Source organism: Callorhinus ursinus, unplaced genomic scaffold (assembly GCF_003265705.2).
Source record: "Callorhinus ursinus isolate GAN/ISIS: 27379988/994484 unplaced genomic scaffold, GSC_fseal_2.0 scaffold25, whole genome shotgun sequence".
In the NCBI taxonomy this organism is placed as follows: Eukaryota; Metazoa; Chordata; class Mammalia; order Carnivora; family Otariidae; genus Callorhinus; species Callorhinus ursinus.
The window spans coordinates 40,836,686-40,842,503 of NW_027397087.1; the positions used below are offsets into that span (position 1 = coordinate 40,836,686).

At 42.4% G+C, this 5,818-nt stretch overlaps 1 pseudogene; it reads left to right on the plus strand.

The window, feature by feature from the left end:
- The first annotated feature begins 3,404 nt into the window (after window positions 1–3,404).
- Window positions 3,405–4,311, plus strand: LOC112833320 (putative ribosomal protein uL10-like; annotated as a pseudogene).
- Window positions 4,312–5,818: the final 1,507 nt, after the last annotated feature.

Sequence of the window (5,818 nt, forward strand, 5' to 3'; positions counted from 1 at the left end):
TGCTTGCCTTTTATGAGACTCAGACAAATGGATAATGATTTATCATATGTCCTCAAATGTGAGGATGCCTCTTCATAAAGCTATAGTCATAGTCTTTTAAAAGTTTTTTGGTGGTTTTTTTTTTTTTTTAAGTAGGCCCCACGACCAGTGTTGAGCCCAACGTGGGGCTTAAACTCATGACCCTGAGATCAAGACCTGAGCTGAGAGTCGGATGCTTAACTGATGGAGCCACCCAGGCACCCCTTAAAGGTTTTAAAGGACGTCTTTTAGTCTTTCCAACACACATTCATAAGATGCTAAATATGTATTTTTTTTTCATAACAAGGACCAAACAAACGTTCATGCCCTATTTTGTCTCTTCATCACCTTAAAATAAAATAGGAATTATAAATGACACCAAATGTTTGGCTACAGTTGAAGTCCATCAAGCAACAACTTAAAAAAAAATGCACAGATGATCCTCTTTCACTGGAAAACATCTTCTGAAGGCTACAGTTACTAGCAAATTCCAAAAATAGACAATAAATGAGATAATAGAATCTGGGTTGTCACCTTTTGTCCAATGGGATTATCCGATGTCTAATCATAGACAGATTGTGATTAATGTGATTGTGGATGGGGCATTAATCCGATTCAGGAGGGAATCCAGTCAGATTTTCATCTGCTCCAAATGTGTAATTGGTTTGGAGGCAGCAGAAAAGCAGCTTGTACCAGATTTTGCCGCATCACGGTGATGAGGTCTATTTTGATCAGCTTGAGTTATGGACAATATAAATTATTTATAGCCACTTTAGACATGCCTTATACTTGTAAAGACCTTCAAAACAAAATCACACTCCTCTTGCTGTTGTGGGAATCTCATTCAGCTGAATCCTGGTGCCCACAGCTTATAAAAAGCAAGGAGGAAAAGAGATTAAAGGCTGGTAGTTTCCTCATAAAGTACTGACTGAACATTATAAGGAGCAAGAGGTTGAGCCAGGCAGTAGAAAAGGCCAACGGATGCATACAGAATGGTCTTGGCCCCAGAGGATTTTGCTCTAGTTGAGAAGAGAGACCCAGCCTCAGGAGAGCACAGGCATCCACAGAAAGCAATACGTGGTGAGGCTCATTCAAGCTGAGTGTGAAGGAGAATTCCCTTTGAACTAGACAAGTTTCACAAAGGTGGTGGGATTTGAGCTTTAAAGGAGAGAAAGCTTCCAGTGTGGCCCATGAGTGAGGAGGGAGAGTGCCAGGGGCAGAGGCTGGGCTGCACATATGCCCCGGGTACAGGGAAGAATGGTCTGGGGAGAGCGGAGGGAGGGAAGGTGCTGTCATCGGTTGAGAAGCTATGCCCTGTGGATGGCGCTTCATCGATCTCCTTCATTCCTCGTGCATCAGCAGGGTGCTCTGGGCTAATAGCCTAGCGAAAAGTGGTATAAACAGGCAATGAGCTGGCTCAAACAACAAGCCCAGAGGTAGGGCAGACTGTATAGTTAGATGAGCCCGGGGTCTGAGGTGTCATCAGCAGGCTCTGTTTCCCTGCTCTACTGTTGACAGACTCAGCTTCATTCTGAGGGTGATTCTTATGGTCACACAATGGCTGCCAAAATACTTGGGACCATATGCCTCCTGTCCTTGACCAGGGAGAGAAGCTGGCTTCCTGGGGCTCTCACCAAAGAGCAAGGAAGCTTCTTTTCAGAATCCCCCAGAAAACCTGTTTTCTGTTCCATTGACCCACACTGGCTTAGATCTAACCCTTCCTGAACCAATCACTGACAAGGAATTAGGGATTTCCATGTTGGCTTAGACTAATCAGCACAGGCACATATACCCCACTAGTGGGTGCTGATATATGCTTAAGAACTGGCTCTTTAGGAAAGAACTTATATGCATACATATGTGTTTATTATAAATTTATTGATACGAAGGAAGTATAGCAAATAATTTACAAATAATAATAAAATATGCAATTGTATTGTAATTGTAACTTGTAATTTGAATTGTAAATTGTAATGGTAATTGTGATTGTAAATATGTAATTGTAAATTCCACATAGCCAATTAATTCTTATAGAATACTTTCATTGATTTTTGCCAAACTTTTGCTAATTTATGGTTGCATAATTAAGTAAATAAATATCTTTCCTATAATTTAACAATAAACAATTATAAAAACATAGTAAAATTAGGGGGTGCCTGGGTGGCTCAGTCGGTTAAGTGTCTGCCTTCGGCTCAGGTCGTGATCCCGGCGTCCTGGGATCGAGTCCTGAGTTCAAGTCCTGAATTGGGCTCCCTGTTCAGTGGCGAGTCTGCTTCTCCCTCTCCCTCTACCTGCCACTCTGACTGCTTGTGCTCTCTCTCCCTCAAATAAATAAATAAAATCTTTCAAAAATATACTACAATTGATATATTTTAAATGAAAACATTTAAAACCCTATCATTAAGTCAACAAGAAATGTAAAAAGTCTATATGAAGAAAACTTTCTTGACTAGGGCCATGTAAAACAAAAAACACATGGAGTACCAAAATATGTTCCAGTATAGAATTATATATATATATGATGTCAGTTTTCCTCCAATTTATCTATAAATGTGTAAATCCACAAATGTAATTTGGTATACCACAAATATAATTAAATTGCCAATGGAATTTGACATAATAATTCGACAGATAAAATGAAAAAAGAAATGTGTGAGAATTAGTGAGGACAGTTTATAAAAGAAGAGAAATGAATGGTGCTTTTCCCTATTAGATATTCAAATGCAATATAAAGTTCTAATAATGAAAATAGTTTGATACTAAAGCAGAATTTGGCAGATTAATTTTTTTATTTTTATTTTTTTAAAGATTTTATTTATTTATTTGACAGAGAGAGACACCAAGAGAGCAGGAACAAAAGCAGCGTGAGTGGGAGAGGGAGAAGCAGGCTTCCCGCGGAGCAGGGAGCCCGATGTGGGGCTCGATCCCGGGACCCCGGGATCATGACCTGAGCCGAAGGCAGATGCTTAACAACTGAGCCACCCAGGTGCCCAGAACTTGGCAGATTTAATATAACATTGAGAAGGCCAAAAATCAGACTTTTGGTTTGATAGGAATTCAATGGAAAAACATTTGATGCATTTGAAAAAATTTAAAGTCAGACCTCTCTGCACCCCACCATTTACCAAAACCTTCTTCAGATGGATTAAAGATTTAAATGTAATGATAAAACCACAGAGGCACTAGACAAAAATATACGTGACTCTTCCTGTAAACTTGGGATGAGGGTGGGCCTTCCAAGTGGCACAAGGAAGGTAGACCCCAGACGGGAAAGACCAATGAGTTTGACTGCATAAAAGTGCAATGACTGTCGTGCTTTCCAGGCATCCCTGTGAGGGTGGCATCCTCTTTAAACCCTGCATGGCAATCCCTGACGCACCACCATGATGCCCAGGGAAGACAGGGTGACCTGGAAGTCCAGCTGCTTCCTTAAGGTCATCCAACTTTTGGATGATTATCCAAAATGCTTCACTGTGGGAGCAGACAACATGGATTCCAAGCAGATGCAGCAGATCCGCATGTCCCTCCGTGGGAAGGCTGTGGTGCTGATGGGCAAGAACAAGTCCATCCAAGGGCATTTGGAGAACAACCCAGCTCTGGAGAAACTGTTGCCTCATATCTGGGGGAGTATGGGTTTTGTGTCACCAAGGAGGTCAGTGAGGTCACTGAGATCAGGGACATGCTGCTGGCCAATAAGGTGTCAGCTGCCGCCTGTGCTGGTGCCATAGCCCCATGTGAAGTCGCTGTGCCAGCTCAGGACACTGGTCTGGGGCCTGAAAAGACCTCCTTCTTCCAAGTTTTCGGCATCGCCACTAAAATCTCCAGGAGCACCACTGAAATCCTGAGTGATGTGCAGCTGCTTGAGACTGGAGACAAAGTGGGAGCCAGAGAAGCCACACTGCTGAGCATGCTGAACCTCTCCCCCTTCTCCTTGGGGCTTTGGGCTGATCATCTAGCAGGTGTTTGACAAGGGCAGCATCTACACCCCTGAAGTGCTTGACACAACAGAGGAAACTGCATTTTCACTTCCCAGAGGGTGTCTGTGTGTTGCCAGCATCTGTATGCAGCTAGGTTACACCACTATTGCATCAGTGCCCCATTCTACCATCAATGGATACAAGCGGGTCCTGGCTTTGTCTGTGGAGGCTGATGACACCTTCCCACTTGCTGAAAATGGTCATGACCTTCTTGGCTGATCCATCTGCATTTGTGGCCACAGCCCCAGCCAAAGTTGAAGCAAAGGAAGATTTGGAGGAGTCCAGTGAGGATACAGGATTTGGTCTCTTAGACTAATCACCAAAAGCAACCAATTCAGCTAACTTTATTTGTGAAACAAGGAAATGTAGGCTTACTTCTCTTACCAAAAAAAAAAAAAAATGCAATGTTTATTGCTATTTATTATTTATGACAGACAAATGGGTTGATAACCTTACAAAAAAAGGTTTAATGGGGTGCCTGGGTGGCCCAGTCATTAAGCGTCTGCCTTCAGCTCAGGTCATGATCCCAGGGTTCTGGGATCGAGCCTGGCATCAGGCTCACTGCTCCGTGGGAAGCCTGCTTCTCCCTCTCCCACTCCCCCTGCTTGTGTTCCCTCTCTCACTGGGTATCTCTCTGTCAAATAAATAAATAAATAAAATCTTTAAACAAAAAAAGTTTAATGTATTAATGACTTAAATAAGAAAGTGATGAATGCTAACAGAAAAGTGCGCTGGAAAGAAGAAAAAATCATGATCAATTACACATGAAGAAATGATTGTTGCACCACAAACTCAGTAGCTTAAAATAACACCCATTTATTGTCTCCCAGTTTCTGTAACTCAGTAGCTTAAAATAACACCCATTTATTGTCTCCCAGTTTCTGTAACTCAGAACTTCTGTAACTCAGAACTGTAACTCAGAAGTTCTGTAACTTAATTGGGTTCTCTGCTCAGGGTCTTACAAAACTGAAATGAGGTGTTGGCTGGGCTGCATTCTCATATGAGGCTTGACTAGGAAAGATAATCTTCCAAGCTCCCAGATTGGTGGTAGAATTAATTTACTTGCAACATTATGTCATGACAGCTTCCTTCTTCAAAATCAGCAGCAGCAGCAAGGGAGAGCGAGCGAGCGAGAGAGAAAGAGAGACGGAGATTCTGCTGAGTTGAGTTTCCAACTTGATGGGGACTTTTTTTTTTAAGGTTTTTATTTATTTATTTGAGAGTGAGAGAGAGCACAAACAGGGGGAAAGGCAGAGGGAGAGGGAGAAGGAGACTCCCCGCTGAACAGGGAGCCCAATGAGGGGCTCGATCCCAGGACCCCAAGATCATGACCTGAGCTGAAGTCAGACGCTTAACTGGGTAAGCCACCCAGGTGCCCCTTGAGGGGGCTCTTTTAAAGGGTTCACCTAATTAAGGCCCACTTACTTTTCATGAACCCCAAATCAACTGATTAGAACTTCAATTACATCTGCAAAATCCATTCACTTTTGCTATACTTGTTAGAAACAAATCATGGGCATTCAAGGGGAGGGGATTATATAGGGTTCGGATCATTGGGGTTAACCTTAGAATGTACCCACCACATTAGTAACAAAAGAAAAGCGAATTAAAGCATTATGAGTAATCATTTTTGGCCTCTCACATTGGCAAAGATTTAAAAATCAAAAACCCCCAAATTCCCAGTGTTGGCAAAGTGTGAGAAAACCAGCCCTGTCATAGCCTGTTGGAAGGAGTGTCGAGGGGTACAACATTCTGAAAAGGCACAACAATCTGAAATGCAATTTTGCAAAACTTGCCAAAGACTTAAAACTCTGCAGTCTCTT